Source organism: Echiichthys vipera, assembly GCF_963691815.1.
Source record: "Echiichthys vipera genome assembly, chromosome: 15".
Classification (NCBI taxonomy): Eukaryota; Metazoa; Chordata; class Actinopteri; order Perciformes; family Trachinidae; genus Echiichthys; species Echiichthys vipera.
Window position 1 is genome coordinate 18,150,946 of NC_139840.1, and position 26,342 is coordinate 18,177,287.

At 40.7% G+C, this 26,342-nt stretch overlaps 1 long non-coding RNA gene across 1 annotated transcript; it reads left to right on the plus strand.

The window, feature by feature from the left end:
- Nucleotides 1-3,832: 3,832 nt before the first annotated feature.
- LOC310957664 lies at nt 3,833-5,861 on the plus strand. The gene is made up of 4 exons (XR_014593515.1): nt 3,833-3,909; nt 5,264-5,337; nt 5,493-5,597; nt 5,756-5,861. It is a non-coding gene; the product is annotated as an uncharacterized lncRNA (long non-coding RNA).
- The last annotated feature ends 20,481 nt before the right edge of the window (nt 5,862-26,342 follow it).

The following is a 26,342-nucleotide window of genomic DNA, read 5'->3' on the forward strand; positions in this document are numbered from 1 at the left end:
TCACCATTGTTTTAACTCACTATTTGATATATATTAACTTAAACGGCAATTAAATAGATGAAATATTATGGAGTACAACTTTAATGGAGCAAAACTAATCATTTAGTTGCTCTTTTAGATAATTTCCTGTTTCTGTTGTCAAACAACTGAACAAGCATTAAATTGTGATTTGGTAGAGGCTTGATTGACGTCTCCGTGCAGCAGCACGTAGATTACAGTGTTGGTTAATAGGTAGCATTTGTGAGCTTCTCACTAAAATGCAAGGCAGGTGTTTTCAGATTTAACCAGTCCAGTCTGGAGGCAAAAACAGAGAGAAAGAATTGTGTACTCTGGACATAAAGAGTGCACTCAGAGAAGCCTACCAATGCAAAAGAGACTTTTCTTTGCCTTTCTCACTCACTCAGAAAACTAAGAGTCAATTGATAGAGAGCCGTGAGAATCAGGGAAACGAGCAGTACATCAGTAATGACATTACACTGCTCTTTTTCATTTGATACAGTCAGATGATTTACTCAATGCCGCCCGTAGACTCGTGACAGACAGAGGGAAGAGGAAGAAAGACGAGTAAAAGGGGGAAAAGCACAAGGGAGTGAAGAGAGAGAGAGGAAAGCCAATTTGTTCACATGTTTTTCTTAAACTTATCATCACGCCAATTAGGTCCTGCTTTCTGCTGATAAGGTCAGCTGCCAGTCTAGACTTATTTAAAGGAGTGTGTATACACAAACAGACATATACATTGCCATACGCACAAACAGATTTTAAAGATGATTTTACATCATTAGGACAGAACATATTACACACAAACATGAAGACGTTTGTGTTCATCTTACACACATTTTATGTCACGCGATGACAGTATAACTCTGGAGAGCCCTGCGTTAAAAAATAATCACTTCTTTGTTGCCCTTCTTTGGATTTAAATTCATGGTCATGTATTCTAAAAATCCCCTTCTTATAATCTTCAAGTCATAAGCTCATGAGTCATAAACTGTAAATTCAATTGCACGTTGCAAACCATCCCTGTGTAAACACCCAGCTGAATTGTGCAGTGCAACAGTCAAGTGTCTTCTGTGGAGAAATGTTCCCATATGCAGGTGCCAGGTCCTGTCATTCTGACATATTCATTTTTACTATGGCAGAAGGTGCATAAAAGGTATTGCCAAAAGCTGAGTGTTTGTTAAATGAAGATGAATGGGATTGTTTGGATTGAAGGTGATATTTTATTTAGGATCAGACGTTCTCTGTTTGGTAATGCAACAGCCACTCTCGCAACAACATGACAGCCCCGGGAAATGGATATTGATTAGAAAAGGTTGATGCTTTTTCTCCCCCTCGTTTTTTTTCTTACACTCCCTCCATCTCCTCCATCTCTCTCTCTCTCCTGATGTTTGGCTCATTTTAATACTCTTCCACCCTCCATAGCAGTCTCCTTCTCTCCATCTCTCTCTGTCTGGTATCAGGCTGACCGTAATGTGTGATGTGCTATAAAGCATGATGGATGGTTAGAGCTGATTTTAGGGCCCCTGTAGCTGAAGCTGGGGTTGGAGGAGACCCCATCAAATTTCAGTCATGTACATGCTTTTGTGTGTGTGTGAATTTGTGTGTGCGTGTGTGCGAGAGATTTTGCTTTGTATGAAAAGAGAGAGTTTTGCAACACCTAAGCCTGAAGATGAAATGGTTATGTCATCTTACACAATAGGAAGGAATTAAATTATTTTTTAAGCCTATGAGACATGTCATTGCCTTTCATTTAAAGACAGCAAGAGACCACTTTGTTCCTAATGTTAGAATCAATCCATAACTAACAGCAATTGAAAAAGAAAACCATTTTGTGTGTGTGTGTGTGTGTGTGTGTGTGTGTGTGTGTGTGTGTGTGTGTGTGTGTGTGTGTGTGTGTGTGTGTGTGTGTGTGTGTGTGTGTGTGTGTGTGTGTGTGTGTGTGTGTGTGTGTGTGTGTGTGCGAGCGTGCGTGTGTTTGTGTGTGTTTGTGTGTTTTAGTACATGTTTCTGCTTTCCATTGGGCTTTTTCTGTCACTGAAAATAGTTGCCTGATGCTGCAGACGACACTGCTAAGATTGGTGAGAATTAAAAGGTTGTGTGTCGGCAATCCAAAACAATGAGCTGAAAGATGCTAAAATGGTGCTAGAGCTGAGGGAAATTGTAGATTTGGGACATAATTATCTCTGTATTCAGCAGAGATATCGTTGTGATCCTTTGTTAAAGGAGACATTTTATCAAACTTTTCAAGTTCTATTTTGGGTTTCTACTCTAACATGTTTACATCTCATACTGTCGTGGGTAGTGATATATGGGGGGCTGTTTATTCTAATGCGCCTGCATTTGACATAGGAAGGGGAGCGAAAAATCTGAATGGCTTGTTGAATCCTACATTTTCTGATCTAGGCAGCCCAAAAAAAGCTCGTCATATTTCACATTTTGAGAACGCAAATGTATGTGCAAGCACTGAATGTGAGTTTTTCATATGTCCTCTTCAATATATGACTATTGATTATTGCAGTTTAAACTAAATACCAGATGTTTACCATAAATCATGCATACCACACACACACACACACACACACACACACACACACACACACACACACACACACACACACACACACACACACACACACACACACACACACACACACACACACACACACACACACACACACACACACACACACACACACACACACAGGAAAGAAGAAAATATTGTGTCTGTGAACAATAGTGTACTCTGCAGTAGGTGGTGACATCATTAGAATTCCAGACGCACACAGACTAACCTAACCCCAATGTACCAGACTCCGCACACACACACACAGACAAAACAACAGTCCCTCTCCAACACACATACACACACACACAAACACACACAACCTTCTGGTATTATCTCTTGTGCCCACACACCCTCATTACCATTAAGCTCTGATCCCTGATGATAACCTGCAGACGCAGACACACGGTTGACCAGGATTATGCCTTTTGACAAGTCCAATTAATACAGACCTAATGACAGCGATCGATAGCATTGATTAAATATGGCAGGGAAATATATAATTGCCTAGAGGTGAAAGGTTAAACGACTTATACAAAATCGTAATGCACCATTAAACACACCCAGGGCACACTCTTTTGTTGTTCTTTCTTTATGTTCACTGTTAAAGGGATAATTGACTCTGAACACACCACCTGCAATTATTGCATTCTTTCTTCTCTCCCTTTATTATAACTTGAAAAGGCTCTAGCAGAGTGATGACATCAGTGTGGATGCTATCACATATAATACAGAGTACTGACTATCTGGACGAACGACATGTAAGAAAGACTATAGAAAGAATCACTATTGATTTGTTTTTGTAAGCTCTTCAATGTGTCCTTATGAATGGAATCAATAACTTCCTTAGTGTTTTTGTCTATGCCCACTTTAGACATGTCCCATCGTGGTTCAGGGGCCTGTTTCACAAAGCAGGTTTAGTGAAAACTCTGAGTATGTTAACCCTGAAATGAGGGAAACTCTGAGTTTTCCGTTTCACAAAGGGAGGTAACCAGGGGCGGGGCTTGCCAACAGGCAAACCAGGCAATTGCCTGGGGCCCCGGCTTCCAGGGGGCCCCCACTTGGGCATCCTCCCCAGTGACCGGTGCCCCAAGTGCTAATGTACGGCACAGCAACGACAACAACGGGCATTTACTATGAAAAAGCGCCGTAGCAACCCCCCTTGGGGGCCCCCACGTCACTTCTGCCGTCGGCGCTGTCTGTGTCAATCAGCGCGAACCGCAGGTTTGATTGTTTGTTTAGCACCGAGCTCCGCGCTTGCGAAAAGATGAAGAGGAGTTATCCCAGCGGGGCAGAAAAGAAAAAACAGAGGAAGGAAAGGGAGGAAAAACGAAAGTAAGACAGTGGTAAGTGCATTGTTATGTTTTTCTGACTGACTGTGTTGTGTTGTCACGGACTCCATAGCGGCTAATAAGCTAAAAACTAAGCTATGACGAATGCGTAACATGACACAGCTACATGAAGCTAGCTAGCAGGAGGAGATGTGCACCACTCTCCAGTCTCAACCAGCAGAAAACAACAGAAAGTTTAGTGAGGCAGACAGTCTAACAACAACAACAACAACAACAACAACAGCAACAACAACAACAACAGCCTAATACAGTGGAAACCGCTTATAGTGATCACGGATATAGTGATCAACCGCTTATATGGATCAAAAGGCTTGGGACAGAATCATTTCTATACAAATGCTGTTTAAATAATTCGTTTATAGTGATCGAGAAATCCGCTTATAGTGTTCATTTTTTTTCTCATTTTATGAATGAAAACGTGCTGGACGTCTGCTTCTGCCGAGTGAGCTAACAGCTAGCTAACGAGTGAGCTAACAGCTAGCTAACGAGTGAGCTAACAGCTAGTTAATGTAAGGAGTTGACACCGGCAGCAAGCGCGCGAATCATGGCTGGAAAAGGGAAGTCATTGCCACCTGATGAGAAACGTCTCCTCAAGGCTTATGACAGATTTTTTTTTATCGTTTTGAAAAACCAGTGAACTTGGTGTTAGACAACACTGATCCATGGAAACATGTGAAGTGACTTCTTAACGCGGCGCAGCGGAGCCGCAACACAAAACAGACGTAGCTTAACTCTTCTTGATGCCGTTGTTATCTTCTATGTTGTTGTTCTATGAAACAGTGTTTCAAAGTTTATTTTAAGACTTGTTTAAAAAAAATGCACCGGCTTCACGGCAGAGCCGACGCACAGAAGAAGTTACTGTATTTGTATTTATGTATTTGAGTTATGTCTGCGCACTGCGCAGTAATATAACTTGCATGGTTCCTCTCAAAAGGAGCATTTGAAACGAATGTGTTTGAAACCATAATAAAATTCAGTAAATGCTGAAACGGTTCGTTTCGTGCAATTGTTATCATTGAAAAACGATACAAATGGCGTTTAGATAATATTCTGCATAAAAAATGTGAAATACTGTAATAAGAATTCGGTTATAGCGACCAACCGCTTATAGTGATCAAATTGGCTCTGGACCAACGTGATCACTATAAGCGGTTTCCACTGTAGTATGTAATACTAAAGTACACCTTCTATGATAAGCTTTGCATAATGATGAGATGAACTAATAGTGCCAGAAAGGGAGAAATATGTGTTTGGCAGTACATATGATATGTGCACCCACCACAAGAGTACATCAAGTGCATAATACATGTTGAACTTAACAATATGTTTCCCTCTCATCTCTCCTCAGGATCATTACTGTCTTTTTTAAACCAACACATCCAGGGAAGGATGATGTTCCCCCTCCCATCCCTGATGACAACTGTAAGTTCATTATTCCACAATTGATAATGTTATGCCTTAATATTCTTCATGGCAGTAGTATTAAGCTGTAGTAGTAGAAAATGCTGTGCACATACATAATCATATGCCTGCCCTTAGAGATTCTCATATGCCCTGTTGTTGTTTTTTGAGTTTAGTTCCATCAACATCCACCTCCAGCAGCACAGTGGTTTCCCAACCTCCTGCGCAGGAACATCCAACCGATGATCAGAGATCAAGTCCAACTGCTGACACAGATGACTGTGAGTTAAATAATTTTTTTTTTACTTCCATAGAGAACATATAACAATGACAATAATAATAACTGCAACAAGAATTGCTGTAATTAGCCCATGCTATTAAAGATTATTTATAACAAATATACCCTGTTGTTGTTGTTTTTTTTCTTTTTTGTCATCAGCTCCATCAAGACCCAAATGTGAACAGTCAATTTTATTTTTGTATTTATTTTATTGTTAACAACATTCAGATTTCTATTTTTTGTAATAAAAAAAGTTCATATTTTATATTGTGTTGGTGTCAGTTAATTTACAACAATTATTGATAGGCGTAGGGTTTTAAGAATTTCTGTTCCTCCCTGAAATTCACTTTGAGAACCCCTAATCTCTTCTAAAGTATTATTTTCAGTATACATATCAAATGTCCCAGAAATTGTGTGCAAAAAACAATTTTTTTCACTGTGGAGGGATGGGGTGGGGCCCCCACAAATTTCTTGCTTGGAGCCCCAAAGGACCCTTGCCCCGCCACTGGAGGTAACTCAAACCAGAGACAGAGGGGTAACTCTAGCCTGTTTCACAAAGGGAGGTAACTTAAACTCTCGGTCAGTTACCATGGTAACATGCTCTCTGAAACTAACCTGGTCGGGACCAGGTTTTTCTCAGAAAACCTTGAGTTTCTCTCTGTCTCCGCCCTCTTTCAGCCACACACGGTGTTTCATTTCCTCATTCATTCAGTCAGCGGGCGAGTTTTGGCGAAGTATAGTTCTGCTAGAGTTCCGTCTGTTTTTTCAGAAAATCACTGCAAACATCAGTCATTAGAAGTTATATTAGGTGGCGACTATTTCACTACCATGGCGTGTCCTTCTGATAACAATCCCGTGGATGAAGCTGCAGCATTACTGCGCAGATAATTATATATTCGTCGGGAGATGATTATCAGACTATTGATTATAGATGTTCTTGCATTTCCAGGCAATTCTCTGTTTGAGCGGTACCGTTTCATATCGGAGCAGATATTCTGTGTTGCGCTGCGTTTTTTTGCAAACGGGAGTTTTTGTATACAACGTATAAAAGTCATTCAGTAGGCCTACATTAGAAGTTATATTAGGTGGTGAATATTTACACTACCATGGCGTGTCATTTTGATAACGATCCCGTGAATGAAGGTGACGCATTTCGCACAGAGAATTAAATATTCGTCGGGAGATGATTATCAGACCGCGCATAGACGTCCTTAATATGCTGCAGCCATAATTACAAAATGAATGAAATGGATCTTTTGAGCAAGTTGAATGTATTTGACTCAGCGTTTCTAAATATAATTCCAGCTTTTCTTGCAATTCATAGGTTCAAAAGTGTGTGCTTTTAGTCAGGTTACCGGTATATTAACTACTCCTATATAGCCTTCTGATCCAGAATATCACCTATAATGCGAGGGGGCTGAATACGGCACAACACCGTTTCATGTCACAGTCCATCTCATCCCTCCTTACATTTCCAACATTAACAACCAGTAATGCTTTCATATCACAGCAGATATTGTGTGTTGCGCTGCGTTTTTTTTGCAAATGGGAGTTTTTTATACAACATTGAAATGTTGTATAAAAAACAGCCACTTACGGTAATATTTACTTTACGATGTAAATAATGCTCAAAATGAAGCGTCACCATGAGACTGTGCTGAGGTTTTACCTGTTTGAAAAATGTTTTTATGTTTCATCTTAAGCTGCGCTTCTCCCCCGCGGGGTTGCACTTAAATGAAATAAATGAATAGGCTCCCACTCATGCAGTTCCCCCTGTGATATTACTGTGATTGCAACTGGACTACATTTAAACTTATGCACTGACCCGAGCCGCAATGTCCTCCAGCACCGTCTCCCTCTCTTTTGCTGCAGCAGCGGTGTAAACCTGCTCAAACTCTCCGTATGAGCGCATTAATATTTCCATTTCCAGTTGTAGCGTAGCCCTTCGCTTCCCCGTTGCCATGGTGACTCGTCGAATCAGGGCTCCATTGATGCTGTCTTTTTTTACTTGTGGTGCACGCGCTTAACTCCAGGTCAAACTACTCTGAGTTGATCAACCTAACGCAAATCTGCTGTTCTGGAACCGAAAACTCAGAGTTTCCTATCTCAGAGTAGATCAACTCAGAGTTCCGGGTTAGACTCAGAGTTTTTTGAACCTGCTTTGTGAAACAGGCCCCTGGTGGGAGATGTCTCTATGAAGCAGATCAGTCGAGGTTTATTATATAGTTTTGTAAAAATAGATTTTGTGTTTGTCGACAAGGAAGTGGTGGTGGCAGTTACATTGTGTAGGTAGGACTTAATAAAGATGGGTGCATGCTGGCAGCAATAGGGACACAAATCAATAATTTTTACCTAAGCTTTATTTGTATTTTTTTCTTTTACCTCTTACAGTAGTGACAGCACAACAAGCTTTAAACACATCACTGACCTATCATCACCCTATAAAGGTGTAAATATGTCATGTAACAGGTGCCTTTTTACACATCCCACAGACACAGAGCGGGTTTCTCATTCATTTGTGGTCATGTTTCTAGTCACCTTAAGTCCAATATTTACTTTCTTTTTAACTCTGTTTGGGTCTCCTGAGAAACATATCTGGCTCTTTATCTGTTACTGTGCTGTTGACAGACTTGAGTAGGTAAAGTTTCAATCAAGTTCCCCAGCCCTAAGAACTACACAGAAAATAATGATGATTTCCTTATCTCAATTAACTCTTCAGTGGTTGATATCTAAATCTTCACTACAGCTGAGCTATGCTATGCTGGGGCTCCTAGCACTCTCTGCCATGATTCACCCCACAGCTTTCTTGTATTCTGTACTCTGCTCTGAGCAGCTGCTTCGCTACCGAGATGAACAAGATGCAAGGTAAGAACACGACTACTGCAAGGGCATGCTGCCCAGAAGCCAGGCTTTGATCGCCACTCTGAGTCAAACACACTTAACTCCCTTTAGGAACCAGTGGGGGTCGACCCAGGTGTATCTCCTCCTTCTCTCCGCTTACTCTCAGCAGCAAAAGACTGCTGCTATATGCCAGAAGGAAAATAATATGATAAAATTATAAAATTAAATCTTGTTTATCTAATTCTACTATCAAATCTAATTAGAAAAAACATGTCCTGCAATGGTTATGGATGCGTGAAATTACTTTTTAAGATGTTGAGTTATTGATTTAACTACTTGCTACATAAACAAACCTTTTATTGTATAGTCACCACTTTCTTCACACATTCCTCCTGTGTCAATATGAATGCCAAACCTCAGCCCCACAAACAGAAGAGTTCTCTCTTCTACCTCCCTCCCCCATGTGAAGATCAGAGAGCACAATGTGTTTTCTTCTGAGGTTGTCGTGGGAGTTATTTCCTCGTCATTGCCAGTCTAACATCAGTAGTGCCATTTTTCATTTTCCGTTATCAGAGTGTGGGCGTTTTTAAGAAGCTCTTGGAGCCTGTAAGAGTAGTAAAGGGCTACCCAAATAAACGTGTCATTCAAAGAAGGCACAGTATAGTGAGGAATTATTTTTCAAAAATACAACATGCATTCTACTATCTCTACAGTAAGACAGTAAGAAGCCCTTCAGGGTTGTTTACTAACAGAACAGTTAAATGATGTTTCAGTTTTGGTGCTCCTTATTATTCTGTCTTCTTTGATTTCTTTCCTGTCATTCTTCTGTGTGTAATTATTTACATCTTTAAGCTGATTTTTTTCATTTATTATCTAGATGCAACATTTTAACCATGCATTTTTTCTTTTTCTCATGTCCAAACAAGCTACTAGTATGAACATTATTGCAAATTTGGCAACTGCTTTTGCACAACAGTACATGTCTAAATCACATACAGTATATTACAATATACAATGTAACCAATGGAGCTAATGTTCCTCCTATGGTGATGCATCCATAAGGCTAGAGAGCAATGTGTATGGATGGCAGCAGTGTTTCATACTGAATCATGTGCTTGTATTTGTAGTGTATAACCAGACGTATATTCAGTACATACTGTAACTATATATATATGTATATACACATACACACACAGTGTGTGAATAAGTATATATACATATATAAACACTGTATATATATATATATGTATAGACATCTATTACGATAAAGTGTCTATTCGTGTGTATGTTTTGTCAGTGACTCCCGGCTGTTTGTGCGTGTCTGCGTGCACATGTGCTATCCAGTGTTCTTGTCTCCTTGTGTGTGAGTGTAATCACCAGGGTTCCTTGTCAGAGAAGGGGCGGGGAGGGTCCCAGAGGTGTCAGAAGGGACAGCAGGGAGCAGACAAAGGTGACACAGGGAAAGGACTCTGGTGACATTTGCACAGTAGGAACCGACCATCCCAGCATAATGATGAACAAGGTCCGCTTTCACTAATGAGAAAAATAAGGAGGAGGATGTGAGCAGAGAGATAGCTTGACATCCACATGCTCACAGTCAGTGATACATGAACAAATACACTCTTCTTTGTCTGGTTAAGATCATCAATTTATTGTTTCCTAAATAGAGTATTAGGATATTAAAGTCATTTCACATATTTGACCCAGATTAAATAATAATAGATAAAAAATGAACCAAATAGGCCGAAATGAATTCCAAGGGTGGAATGGCAGTATAACAACAATATACTAAGTATTACTTTTAAGTATATGCTTTTATTTATATGTATATTTGGGTGTATGTATATGTGTGTACTGTAAGTGTATATATGTGTAAATGTAGGTATTAATGTATGTGTATGTACATATATGTATGTGTATGTATATATAGGCATGTATATATATATATATATATATATATGTGTGTGTGTGTGTGTGTGTGTGTGTGTGTATGCATATATATATTTATATTTTTATTATTACATACTTATCCACCTTTTTTTTGTCCCATATTGCTTTTCTTTCTTTCACTTTTCTAACGACGGGAGGGATATGGTTGGGTGGGGCGAGTGGGCGTAAGAGGTGTTTAGGTGTTTTTTTTATAACCACTATAATTGTAATTTTGTTAATCCCCCTCATAAAGAAAATTTCAAAAAAACTTCATCACAAAAAAAATATATATTATAGTCACAAGCACCTGTGTTCATGTGAATGCACACAAAAATACACCAGACTAAATTCAAAAGCCCTCTGGCAAAAAACAAAGCGCTAATGAAGCATTTACTACATATTTACACATATTTGTTCAGAGGTTGCTGTGGTGCAGTGAAGCTGAATGAACATTTTTTGTGTGGGTCCATTCTTAACTGCATTAGTGGGAGTGTACACAAGTATTACTCAATAAATGTATCTCTTCTGCATCATATTGTTGACTGAATTATCACAGGTTTAGGTCCGTAAGTGAGTTGATTAACTTAAAAAGTCAACATCGAGTTTTATACTTGACACGAACACTCGCCTCCTGGGTGAAAGTCTCGATCTACCAACCTACCCAGACTTTTTTTTTTCATTTTTCACAAATATTACGTGGCAATAAAGTAAATAATTATTATTATACAAGGTCAATTTTTTCTGAGTTTTGGCACTGCAAATAAAAGCATGACAATTATAAAACAACATGAAAGCTATGGTCTAAATCAAAACAAAGGCGGCACATACCAAATCCACTCCTTCTGTTCTTACCTTTCACAATAAAAGCCCTGAACTGCCTAACTGTTGAGTCGATCTGCCAGGCCGAGCACGACATCGGTAAGAATGTTTGCAGAAGAGCATATAGCATTTTCGCGTTGTCTATTTGTCACACCCCGGGTGTGAAAAGGCTTTTATACTACGTCATTCTCCTTTGCTCCAGCAATAATTTCTACAGCGGTCGAACTAAGCTGCTTTCACCATTGACCTTTACTGACACTATTTTTGTGAGGATGGTCTGCTAGGTAAGAAATTGTAAAAGCATATTTCTCAAAATGTTACGCTAGTCATTCAAAAGTTCCTTGAGTTAACTGGTATTTTCTTCAGTTTTAGTTCAGTGTTACTGCTGCCAGAAATGTAAAGAGAATTCTTCCAGGAAAAGTCCATCCTAGTACCAGATGTTCAAAATGCAAATGTGCAGTATATGTATACAGGCTGTATCCCTACCTGTATCAAATTGTAAATAGAGAGAAGCAGAACTGCCATTTACTTCAATGGAAAAATACAGCAGATTGTTTCTGGTTACTTCATTGGGGAAATGGATAAACAAGCAGTTATCGAGCAAAGGTGGCGTAGATGTTGACAGAGCCGGAGGCTGCGGGGAATAACAGACTGTTTGAGGGGTTTCAAGTGCTGTTAACAGAGACAAACATACACACAGACAGTCCAACACAAGAGGAGCCACTGTCTACAGGCTGACCAGGACACAGGCCAGAGAGACGAGCTGTGTATTGATCTGTGGAGTTTGAGTTTCTTTGTGAAACAGAATATGAGGACACGAGTGAGATCCTTATTTAAAAGTCTCCCTGTTCACATCCATAACTATCGATCCATGCACACTTTTATCCAGCTTCAAGTAACTCTCTGGTTGCCTGCTTTCTTTTTTCTGCATCTCCTCTTCTCATTCTTTATTTTCTCATCATTCTGTTGTGGCTGTCCAGGCTTAAAGTATCCCTTATTTTCTTTCTCTCAGTCGTATTTCTTTCATTCTCCATCTCCCTTGGCCCCCCATTTAGGACTAACATGAACTTTTAAGAGCACATGGTATTTCCTGATCATATTTCAGCGCAATTTATCCCTCAGTGATTGAAACGGGTTTCTTTTATGGGTGTTTATTTTTCTAATGCGTTTCCCATAAAAGTCTATTCCTCTATCCTCAGAATCCCTCATCGCTGACACCAATAAATCGGGCGAATCAACTGAGTGTAGCACAATTACATTTAGCGATGAAAAGCGGTTTTCAACATCCCAACACACACACAGAAGAGATAACAACTTTGTTCTGTGGTAGATTTGATTGGTTGTGGATGCTGTCGTCAGACTGCAGGAGTAAAATACGGCCCTCGTTATTGTGTGCTGTCATAACTTGGCCTGTAAATCTGTCCCTGAGTGGAAGAGGGAATTGATTCTCCTGTTGGACTTCATCTTTAGCCTCTCTGCTCTTGGTGTGGCGCCAAAGGCCTTGTACACCCTCTTCATTATGTGCACAAATACAGGAGTGGAGGATGTTGGCAAAGCCTCCATCTGATGTCATTTTAATTAATCTGCACTCATATCTAGCACATCGTATCTGTCCTTCATTTTCTTTCTACTTCATGCCTGTCTTTCGCATATTTCATTTTACCTTTTTATTTTCTACTATCAATTTACTCTTTGCCTTCGTGTTTGTCCCCTCCCTTCCCCCATCTGGCTCCTACCCAGCAGCAGTTCTGAGCAGACCTCCACCGTTAAGCGGAGTACAACTGATAACGTCAACCATGCTGTCTGTGACTGACAGCTGAGTAAAATGGCTGTGGCAGCACACAGAGGCATGGAGAATCCGTTCTCAGGCTGCACCAGAGTCGGTCCCTGCGCCCATCTGTCAGACGAAAACAGGAGTACAGACTATCAGTCACAGCTGACCCCCAGTCAGCCGCGAGAGGGACTTGGGAGGGGTGAAGGCTCAAAGCGACACAAATAAGCATTAAGATCAACAGATGGCTCTCTGTCAATCATAGTCTTTCTTTTTTAAATCTCACTTTGCCTCCCTCTGTTCTCCACTTGCATTCACTTTTACGTATTTTATCCTAACAATCAGACATACTGTAATATTTCTTGTATTTGTTTTTACTTCTGAATCTTTCATTTTCTCCCTTGGTTTTCTCCCTCTCTCCATTTGTCCTCAGGTTGTACAGCAGCAAATGTGACATGAGCTCAGTCAGGTGTTCTGCTCTCCCCAACACATCTTAGATTGCTGCCATTACACTCGCGCTATTTCTCTCCCGATGTAATTGGAGGTGCTGTGAATAAAAACAGCGCCCTTGATTTCATACTTTAAAAGAGACGTATAGCAAGGGGTGTGCTTGCCAAGAGAAGGTGTGTAGGTGTGTGTAGGTGTGTGTGGGTAGTGCGGAAGCTGTATAATTTTGCATTACAGAAAAAGAGACGAGGAAAGAGAGTAGTAGAAGCGAGTATGCAGATTTAAGTGCTGCAAATGTTTGGGTAATTTAACCGTGACACACGTTCTCTGCATAGCCTCTCTTTTCACAGCCCCTTATTATACAGTGCAGTATAATGTCTTACACCTCGTTAATGATTTGTAGGCTAAACCCCGGAGACATGACTGCATACAAGAACTGCAGGACATAGAGAGACCATCTTCTCTTTTACTCACAGATAAATTAATCTATGCGTAAAACCACAATTCTGCTGAAAAAGGACAGAAGCAAACTTTAAGTGAGGAGAGAAAAAAATCAATGTGGCAATTTATTTTAGTGTAGAGTGAACACTTTTACATATTACTGTACAAGATGCAAATGAGATTTCTTCCTTGAATAATCATCCGTCTAAAAGGCTGAACCTCGCTGGGAGGTAATTACACTGCTCTGATCATTAAATAACCACTGTTCTCGCTCTCCCTCACATATTCCTCTCTCACGCTTCCATCTCTCTTTGCACACCCCCGACACTTTTCTAGTGTACACACTGAAAATATGCCACCAACTCAAGCACAAGTATCAGTTTGCTCAAACAAACTTTAGCCCATGCAGACATCTTTACACCTCCCGAAAGATTCAAAGGCCTTGGTATCAGTCAGAATGCCACACTTTTTTTTTACAAACTGATTTTCTTTCCACAATCTCCCCTACCTTGTGTATTAAAGGGCAATTTCGTTTTTTTTTTTAGACTTGTAATAACAATCTGAGCCTGTCAGTGGAAAAAAAAATACTTTTAGTCGACATATATTGTCGGTGCACAGGTGCCCTGTTCCATTACATTGCAGCCTGGTTCACAGTTGCCAGGCTGAAGCGCTCGCGCTCAATACTGGACCAATTTAAAAAAAAATGTTTTGCAATTAGTCACTTACACAGAATTACATGTGGAAAAATGGGTCCAGGTTGAAAAATACTTCTCATGGCTAATAATGACTAATAACATTCTTCTTCTATTTGAGATACAGCATTCACTTAGATTGCTAAACTATCCATCTACTACAAATGGTTAGCAATCATCACTCACATATTATAGGAATACTCAGTCAACTGCAATTTAGATAAAGAACTACGTCATGACACCATTTGCACCAATTTATTAGGTACCCCTGTACACACTGATGCAATTTAATACAACACCACTAACCAAAAAAGTTACCATAGTCAGTGTATTTTTTTATACTTCCACCAGAGGCTCCAAAGTAAAAAAAAAAACAACACAAATTCCCATTTTTTTCCTATTTTTACACAAGATGTAGGGGAGCTACTATTACTTTATTTGTGGCATTGTCTCACACTACCAAACACCTCAGCCTGGCACAGCTGACAGCTTGCTTCGCTCAGATCAAAGAGGTACCGATCTACAGGCATTTTTCTTCACTGGAAAACTATTGCATTGTGTCAAAACACAGCTGTTTCTTGGGAGTGCAGGTGATTTTAGAGTGAGTGGCAGAAAAACTTTATTTACTGCTCCCTTTACAGCTTGACAGGTGGATTGGGGCCGATACAGTAAAGAGATCAGAGGAAAGTGGGACACATTACTTTGTTCATCTGGCTGCTGCAGCCTTTGTTTATGTGTCATCAGCAGTAAACAGTGAGGGGACAAATAATGATCCACTGTGCAAAAAAGAGTCCAATCTCTCTTAAAGAGATATTTTGCTGATTTAAATCTAGCTTTTTGTCATGGCAGTGTGTACAGAACAGTGTTTGCTTTTCCTCTGTGGCCACAGTGCACAAAGCTCAGACCATCGGAGGGCCACAGAGATTTTATATTTTTTTATATTTCCTAGTACTGGTAAAAAGCCCATCCTTGGATGTACTGTATGGACTTCAAAGTAAAACCTAAACAGCAACCTTGGTCATTCATGGAAGACATTGCTATTGTAAAACTCATTATACTAGTTGTCAGGAGAAGGTCAGCACTATGACACAGAGCTCCCAGCTGCCTGAAGGAATTTAGTATGGATCACCTTCTGCAACAGGCAGAGCTCAATTCCAGCTGTCATCAGGCTGGAGGAGGCAGAAATGCATTACCAGCCAGGATAATATGCTTTATTATATAGCTTATATGCCAGCTCACGCTGCCTCGGGGCAATGAGAGGAGCAATTACAAGGACAGGGATGTCTAGTGTGTGTGTTTGTGTGTGTGTGTGTGTGTGTGTGTGTGTGTGTGTGTGTGTGTGTGTGTGTGTGTGTGTGTGTGTGTGTGTGTGTGTGTGTGTGTGTGTGTGTGTGTGTGTGTGTGTGTGTGTGTGTGTGTGTGTGTGTGTGTGTGAGAGAGAGAAAGTATGCACTTACACACACCTGCCAGCATTTGCCTCTCAAAGCCAATAAACTCCTAATGCTTTATTTTCAAAGTCGCATCAATGTTTAAAACGCTATCAGCCTCCGGACATGCACCGCTGCTTACTGATGATCTGCTGTACAAGGACATAATCCTTATCCAGCCAATGCAATGTAAACACTTTAACACACACACACACACACATACACACACACACACATTCATAATAAAACCGTATAGTGGGTGCCATTTGTTAGTTTATTTTGTGATTTTCTGAGTATTTCTCACATTAACAGAAGTGATTTGAAGCTCCAGCAACAATTTAGGTAGTTTAGGCGATCCAGCATTAAGTGACTCAAGTGCCCAAAAGGCTTTCTTTCATTCAAAAGGGAAGAGAAGCGCTAACCGATATCTATGTTGGATGAAATGCAATTTCACCATGATACCACCAATAGGGCCTCTCCCTTGGCACAGTAACACTTAGAATTGCCCGCTTGTATGTTGCGTATAACAATAATCCTTTGCGCCTGTGTTGAGCCCTAGCTCTGCACGTTCTGAACGCACATATATAACAGCATAATGTGTTTTCAGATAAGAAAACAACACAAAAGGCTGAATCAAATATTCATCCTGTGTTACCCGTTGATCAGTAATCTCCTGTTTTCATTTCGGTGCCGTCGCTTCCTCCATCCCCTATTCCTCTGCTCCCATGCTCCCCGGTTTCATCTGCACACTCTTTTTTTCTGATGTAATCTTTTTGTGGATATGGAACGAGAGGGAAAGAGAAATTATGATACCTTAAAAACAACACAAAGCTATTTGCTGTCCTGCTGGAGCTACTGATGAAGTTCATCCCCCAATGTTTGCAGGTTTGCATCTCCATATGTATGTCTGGAATGAACATCCTCCCTATGCATGAAACACCGAATACATCTCCTTTGTCTATTACTTTGGAATCAGCTCAGCAGCTCATTTGTGTTGTGCTGCAGGATGAGAAGGACACGTTCAGGCAGACAAAGAAGTAAAAGTGGCCATAAGCGATGTTCAGCTTTGAAGCTCTGCTGGGAGCTCACTGCAGCTTTGTACTTGTTAGCACTGATAATTTAGAAGCATGTGTGTTTCTGTCGGCCCTCTGCTGTCCACGAGCATGTCTCCTGTGGATTGGATCTCTCTCACAGACACACACACACCACACCACACCACACACACACACACACACACACACACACACACACACACACACACACACACACACACACACACACACACACACACACACACACACACACACACACACACACACACACACACACACACACACACACACACACACACACACACACACACACACACACACACACACACACACACACACACAGACACCCTGCATGGGCTTCTACAGTTATAGCCTAACAACTTGACTGCAGATGTTTAAATTGACTCATGCTGACTTCTAGGAATGATAGGCTGCCTCTGCAACATATGGCCCTGTATAACAGACAGTCATTATTTTAATTTTCTGTGTAAAAGAATATCAATTTGGATTTTGTGAATAATGACTATAGTTCCAATAGGAAATTGAAATTAAAAAACAAATGAAAAACAGATTTCTAAAAGTCCCTTTTGAAATCTTTTGCAGTGCAACCAGCGCATAATTAAAAGTGGCTGTTTTTCTCAGCATTCCATTGTTCATCTTTAATACCAGAAACTATTTTTTTTAGTCTTTCTTGCCAAACAAGGACCTTGTTAATTGTGAACAAAAATAAATACAATCTTATAAAATCAGGGGGAAAAATAGGTTTAGTAGTAGGGCTGTCTCGAAAACCATTTCTTGACCTTCAGATATTCTGCACAGTTAACAGTGAATATTTGGATATTGCTGTAATTGTTGTTTATCGTTATTAAACAGCCGGAAAACAACAACAGTCTGCTACAGTAAAGGCACACAAATCTCTACGCACATCAGACGGCTCGGTCTGTCTACGTGTCTCTGACATGTCTCCTCCCGGCTGAGATGGACGGCACAGCGCTGCAGTGTTTCAGTGGAACCAATAAATTAAGGGAAATTTCTCTTAACAACATGACAGCAAAATAAAATAATTGAAATTGAATATCCAAATTCCCAAATTAATAAAACGTATATCTAGTCAACAAATGAATATCTTAATAGTCGAATATTCAACTTTGTTTAAACCCATCGCTGTTTTTAAAATCTGTATATTTCTCTGTGCCAAGCAATGAACCTTACATGCATACTTGGGTTCGCTCCAAGCCCCCACCACAGCAACTTCCTGGTTGATCCAATACGGAAGTGCCAAACAAGGCAGTTCTCCGAGTGTCCACTAGGGTAGTTTGCATAACAGAGCAGTTTCTCATTGACTCCAATGTTAAAGAGGTCATTTTCACATCAAATTTTAACCTATTTAAGGCCTGGTGCAAATAAACATTATATTCTGTATGTTTACGTCATATCTTCATGTCAACTCTGAGGCGGTTGAATTTTTAGTACCATTCTAGTTTTTATTTTATTGGAGTTTAAAGTTTATGAATAATTAGGGGCGCGGCCTCTTGAGTGAAAGCTAGCCGCTGGCCCTCACTTCAACTCGGAGTTATGTCAGCCATATGGACGTATTTCCCTCCCCCCCAACGTCACATCCATGCCATTTTTCGATAAGACAAAATGAGGAGGAGTAAAAGTCTGATAACATGGCGTCTCCCATAGGCGAGTACGATCAAGCTGAGAGAAGGGACCCCGGCGGGTATGCTACGTCCATTTTTATACAGTCTATGGTTCGCTCACAAATTATTGTTATGTCTAGCGTATGGGCACGTCCATGTATAGTCTAAATGATTTTGCGAGAATGTGGTATTGTGATAAAATAATCCACTCAGTAATGGATGATAAATTATGTTTTTTCTTAAAATACTGTATTGAAAATTATTAAGAAGTAAAGTAATAACTACTACCCAGTATTAACTTACTGATGTGTTTTTTTTAATGGAATTAAGTATTTACGTATGATACCAGTTAAAATAAAGGAGGAGGAGATCAAATCTCTTTCTCTCTCCCTTCATCATTGCAGTGGTCCCAGAGGTAATTACAAGAGGTTTCAGACAGTGGTTCTGGAGACCTGGGACTCTCCACCAACCATTATTCTCCAGATCAATTGCTGTGGACTAAACTGAACACACACTCTCAGAAGCACAGAACAATTAAAAGTCAACATGCGGGAAAACTCTACACACACTCACATGGATACACATTTGCATGTTCACGGACACATACACCTGAAATACCGAAGGAACAGACATGAACGTGAGTGCACAGACGTTTTGATTAGACAAATGAACATATTCTGCAAACGCTCACATGCACTTGCAGGGTGACATTCAAGGAGAAGAGACAAAAGAACACATGCGACCACAAAAGAAACGGAAGAGGATTCAACAAGGCTTAACGCCAATCTGGTGCTAAAGGAAACTAGCAGATGAGAAATCATATTTGATAACTTCTTCAAAACAGCCTACCCCTGCCTGCCAAGGCCCCATGGAGCCAATTCAAGCGGCAGCACAAAACAAACCTTTGCTCTAAGCACAACAAACGTTTTCATGTTTTCTCTTCAAAGGATAACACACTAATACACTCCAGTGTGCCTTATAAAAGCTCTCAAATTGTGTTGCATGCACGAGTCAGTATCTGTGGAGTGTGTGCTTGCATGTTCGGCATATGCATATGTATTTATATGCGTGTTTTGCCCCGAGCACCACGTACACACGCACATTTTTGAATATGAGGCGCGAGGGGAATCAACTAATAGAAAATGAACGCTGCACATGCTAATTAGCTGCGACACAGCAAACTAGCAAAGTAGAAACACTTGATGTTCCAACAGCTTTACAAAAGAAATGTTTCACCAACCCACAAAGTCAACCCAAGGACATTTTGTTAACCACACTTAACAGAGATTTCATTAACAATAAAAGAAGCCGAGGAGATCAATGGAATGTGGAAATTAAAACACAGCAAAGGCTTGTTAAAATGTGACTGTTGTTCAGTAGATGTGGGAGGTGCATGTATGTACACAGTGCCACAGAGCTGCACAGAGACTGTAAAGTATTGCTGAGCCTTACATCTTTAGCATACAGTTGGATGCAGGGAACAGTTTCTTATATGGATCTTAATATAGAAACTCTCTTCCAAGCTGTGTGTGGACTCTCACTTAGCCTCTCTCTTTCTGTCTCACTAACTTACACACACATCTCAATAAACACTCAGGGTTTTCACAACTTTTGTCTCATACACACAATCTTGTGCAACTATGTGTGTGAATGTGTCCCGTGAGGGCTCTGTTGAAGTAGGGCAGGCTGGAGGAAAGTGGGGCGACAGGAGGGCGGAAAAGTAAGCCCAGTCAGAATATCAATAATGGATAAACATGTTGCCATCAGTAGGGACTGAAGGGAAGGGAGATGTGGAAACAGAGATCGGGAGAGTTAAGACATGGGAGAAAGGGTAAATTGTGAGGACAAAGGACATGAGGAGCTGGTGGAAGAAGGGGAGAGAAAGTTGAGTCTGGAGATGCATATTGAGTCAGTTCACCAATGAAAGATGAAATAAATGCTGTTGTGAGAGCTCTCTAACGACCTGTCTCATAGTATTAACATCATCTTATAAGACCTCAACTCATGTATCTGTTTATCCGTCTTAAACTTGACTTCCTGGATCATTATTTCATGTCTCACCTTTACCTAAAGCAAACGCAGCCCAGGTTGTTGTTTTGGAAAAAATTTGTCCTGAAACTCTGTAGCAGCAGTTCATTTTGCTGCCATTCTATGCACAATTACTGTTCATAGGTGCACACCACCCACCTCCATCAGTGTGAAATGACTGTAGTGATAATACCTCTGGTCCACTTTTTACAGTCCTTGAGTCACTAGTAGGGAGCCCTTGAGCGGAGAGGAGTCAGAGGGGGGAAAAAAGGAAAGAACATGAGGTTGAGTTTGGAAATGTACCATTTTTCACAGTTAAGTAGGCAAATCAGTGAGAGGTGGGCCATCCAACAGTGTTCCAAATCCATTTAGCCTAAGGTAAATGATGAAAATAGGATGCACAGGGCTCCACTCTGTGAGACATTGTCACCCCTGATTCATATTTATGCAGCCTCTAGCATAAAATCAGGTGTGTGTGCGGGTTTCAGAGTTTTTTAGGTTTTTTGCCACAGGGCACCACAGAATCTGCTTTCTTATACCTTTGGCTCTTGTAACCTCGGCCTATGTGTGTGCGTTCATTTATTTTTCATGCAATCATGACTGCATGTTTTTGTGTGTGTTTGAAACCACTCACTGATTGGTTTCTTGGCTTCTGTGTTCAACAGTCCACCCAAGGCATTTTTTAGCAGTTGAGTAACTCCGGTTACTTGCTGCTCACGGCAACTCAGCTGTGTCCACTTTTGTCTGCTCCTTTCTAACTTGAAAAGACAATCACACGCAATGAGTGAAGAAGAGGCGTATTGTGTTCCATGTGTTTAACAGTTACATATTGATTCCAAACTATTAAAACTTCAGAAATGGTCTTATGGACAGTGATGACCAACGTTTGTTCCAGGTCTTGAGGGTTGACTGTAAGCAAGTGTGTCTGCGTGTGCGTGTGTGTCTGTGTGTGTGTGTGTCTGTGTGTGAAAACTCATTGACTGCTTGCCTCAGTGCTTGTCCCTATGTACAAGCCTTTCTAAAATGCCTTCCTTAATGACACTAATTAGATTGTTCCCTATAATTAATCTGTTCTTGATTGAGCGTGCTTGTCAGTGTGTGAGCGCATGGTGGCTTATGTGTGTGTGTGTGTGTGTGCACATTGCTGCCAATGAGGCATGATAATCAGGCTGCTAATCCAGCTGATGATAAAAGCTCTGATAGTCAGTGTTAGAAAACAAAATTTCAAGCAGAGTTTTACGCCGCGCATGGAGCTCCTTGAATTCTATCGTCTCCTCGTCGTTGACCTACAAACACAGAGGGGGCAGAACCACACATCTACAATTATCAAGGTGGAGAGAGTACAAGTGGGAGCCATTACAGTCTCCTAATTACTTGCATAGGTCACAAACATGAATAAATATATAAATATGATCAGGCATATTCTCCCTCTTTCCTTTGTTTCCTCTTGACTGTTTCTTATTTTGGTTTGCCTCGGGCCCTGTGTAAAACCCAGTCCACCTCAACAGAGAAAATCAGACAATGTTTCTGCCTATTGACATTCTCTTTTCATTCTATAATTGTTGCCATAAAGCATAATTAAACTTCATTGTTCATTCCTTCATCCTCTCTCCGTCTCTTTGCCGCTTTCTCTCCGCTCTTCGTGTGTTAGAAAGTAATTATATCTCAGTGTGCCTGCGAGACGGCACACTCCTGATCCACCGATGAGAGCAGGCTGGGAGGTTGAATATAATGAAATGGAATACATTACAGGAAGCCGGTGTGCCATAGGCCAGGCCTTCCTGAGACATACTGCTCCGACATAAACACACCAAGTTTTTTGCAGCCATTACAATTGTCTCTTTCAGGCCAAAGTGACCAGCTCACACGAGTCCATGATGTTGTCTTGATCTTGTTTGCACTAGGGATACTTATATTGCACTCTTGTTCTGCTCCCCAGAAGTAACTGCTGGGGAAAAAATAAACTTTTCTTTGTTTCTGCTATTGACAGCTACATAAACCGATTCAGCACCCAAGATAATTAAAAGCAACATATCTTGTGATCTGAGTTACAGGCATAGTGACATTCTCCCCTTAAATTTGCATTTAGCTCCTTGGCGTTTCCTTTCATGAAAGCAAAGCAAGTAAGGTGGGAGATCCTTCAAACAACAATATCAATGACAAAACCTTGCTCAACTCTTGTATTTTTAAATCTCCAGAGTGGGTGCTTCGTTTACTTTGTTGTTTGATGAACACACAGCAACTCCCGCTGAGATTTAGCAGTCATATTAATGGAAAAAGAAATAAAACACACGGATCCCCACTACCTCTGCAGTCTTAATAGTTTACTATAAAGTACAGCCTGACTGAAACAAGATTCTTGAGGCTGTTGTGATGGAATCACACCAGGAGCAACGCCAAATCCTACTTCCCTACTTCTAATGCCCTATCTCTTTGAAAATTACATTAAGTGAGCTGGGAAAGTTGTCAGTGCATTCTGGTAGACAAACTATGTGTTGGGTTCTAGATTTACATTTCTACAAATACGCCTTACAAAATAAACCAGCATATCTGTTATTAGCTGAAATTGTAAAAGCTGTCAGTGTATCAGGGCAATTCAATAAATGTATCATTTTAGATAAAACGAATTTGGTAGAGAACTTTCACAATTTAGGGCAATTAACAACGTGAAGTAACCAGTTACATTCCTCAGTTACTAACTTTACACAACCTTAATAAAGGCATAAAAAATCATAGTCAATGTGCAGGACAATCTGAGCCAGGCTGTAAGAGTGTGTGTGTTGCTCACAAGAAGAGGAAAGCTAAAATACCATCTGCCTTTGTGCTTTGCTATCTTAACATAGGAGAGATGACACACACACACACACACACACACACACACACACACACACACACAGATAAATGGATAAGAGGAAAGATTGTGTTGAGGGTTGAAGTGTAAAAATGTACAAAGGAGAGAGGGAGAAAGAGCTTTATAGAGAAAATGACAAAATATGAGATGGCTTAGGGATGTGCCACCCCTGCATCCACTTCTATCTCACAGAGCACGGGAGCCAGCATCACAGCATCAGCATACAAACACCTCTGTAATGAAGCACCAGCAGTCCTGGACTCTAACCACGCAGACCTATCCATCTCCCCCATGCATTATTCACCGCACACAGCTATTTTACCGCCCAACGCACCCAGCAAAGATTGGTTCCACTTTTTATTTATCTGTTTTTTTACCCCTTCCCTCCTTTACCTCCTCCTTCCTTTCTGCAGCTTTTCAATTAAATTAAGGCAAGCGCGACACTAAATCCATGCGGCAGAGGCTGCCCACATGACAATTAGACTGTCAGCCAGACAGAGAAAGAGAGAGAGATGAGATAGTGAACACAACCCAGGTAAGTTGGAAGTGCTGAAATGCTCTTTTAGGGCAGTGAACCAAAGTCCAGACAATATGCCCAAGTCAGTGCATTGTAGTCCTTTAAGAGCACATTCTCCTCAGACTACCAGAAGACTTTCATTCAAGGTCGTATTTCAATATTCAGATTTTCAGTCAAACATCAAAAACTGACAACAGACCACAGTGTATCAAGAATAACATTAAATGCGTTTATTTCATGAGGAGTCGTTTATGCTAATAAATCATTGTTAATCGAAACTAGATTCCATTTTCTGGCAAAGACTCCATCTGTGATTAATGGCTATAATCTCAAATGAACCTCATAATCAGTCGGAAACATTACACTACTGCTACTGCTTGGATGTTGGCAGCAGTACCAAATGCCAGAGGCAGCATGCTACAGGTGCCGCTAATAGGGTTAATAAAGAGTGAGCTGATTAGCGGCTGGCTCCCGTGTGGGCTAAGAGAGAGGAGTGGTAGTTTCAGGCTCACTTTATTAGATGATAGGAACAAGAGAGCATTTGCCTCTTGAATTTGAAACCCGTAGGATAATAGAAAGAAGCGAGAAGAGATATGAACGGATAGGAGCCAAAAGGCATGGAATAATGAATGGAGGAGCAGAGAAGAAATAATTTAGTATTAAGTAATCTTTTTTTTTCTTTTTACAACTAATTGAAGTGAAAGCATTTCTTGCTCTCTGCTCTTGTCATCACAAAATCTCAGTACCTCATGATGATGTCTTCCACTAGCCTGCTAATTTATTTTAGTACAGTACACACATTCTGTCTAACAGCATCAGAACAGCTGAGAGGGAGATTAGAACTTCCTCCTCTGAGCAATATTTGGAAAATGTTTCCCCTAATTCCCTTCAACAAAAGGGAGGATTCAGCAAAGCGCCAACCCAAATATTTCAAGATAATGAATAATGGAAAAGCTGTACACTGTTAATCACCTCCAGATAAACTCTGTTTAGTCCACATTGCCCATTCATTGTACCCTGTTTTTTGTATGGATGTACAACTAGAAAAATGCACTCAGTAGAGTGCAGATCTCAGCCAGGTGTGTCTCACAAAGTTTTCACACAAACACCAGTCTCCTCGGTGAAAGTCATGTTTGCTTGACCTAACCATGTAACCCAGTGACTCCTTCTCCCCTTCCAAATAAAGAAGAGTTGAATAGCACTCAATTGTCCATCTGGCTCCATTTAGGCCAAAAACACTGCTGCCAAATGTGGACTTGCAACACTCCACACCAACCTTGCTGTGCCTGAAAAAAAAAGAAATCAATCTGACTTTCGTGAGTTGATGCGTGTGTGTGTGTGTGTGTGTGTGTGTGTGTGTGTGTGTGTGTGTGTGTGTGTCTTTGCAAACCTCTGATTAAATGTGCGCATTTCAAATGTGTGTCGGTGGGCTGTCAGTTGCGGCAGGTAAAGGGAAGTTTTTGCCAGAGACAATTGGGAGTCAGCAGTCATTTTAGGGAGACCGCTGTTCCTGAAATGAGCAGCAACAGAGCCCAAACCAAGCAATTAAGGAAAAGGTCAAGCTGGATAGATAGTCTCCAATTTCATAAAGGACGGGAAGCACGCACACGCACACACACAAACACACACACACACACACACACACACACACACACACACACACACACACACACACACACACACACACACACACACACACACACACACACACACCTAGTAGTATTACAATGCTCGTGAGGACACTCAGTGAATGTAGTGAATTCCTCTGCAACTAAATTTGACTTTAACAGCCTCTGCTTCACGTTTAACCTTAACACTACCCCTGATTTTGACTTAATTCCCGAACCCAAATCCTAACCGTGAAAGAAGAAGTAATGACCAGCAAATGTCCTTGCTTTGGATATTTTCTCTTATTTATATTTACTTTTTAGCTTAGTCCTCATAAAACTGGAAGAATTGAAGAACACACAGCAACACACATTGTAGCAGTGTAGATTCACTGACAGACACACATGAGGGCACTCACGTGCACTTACATGCACAAAGACGCACATCACAATGCTACATTTAAAAGCCAGTGACCTATGTCGAAGAGTAGTTAAAATGGTGACATTTCACCAGAGGGCTTTTTAATGAGACGTGAATGGTGTAACTGAAGCAGAGAGGGGGATCCTGCTGCATGCTGTGGCATCAGTTAACAACAAAGGAAATGGCAGGGAGGGGCTGGCAAGCTGCATGTGGGGAGACATGCTACAAGAAATATTATATGCATGGGAAAAAAGAAGAAC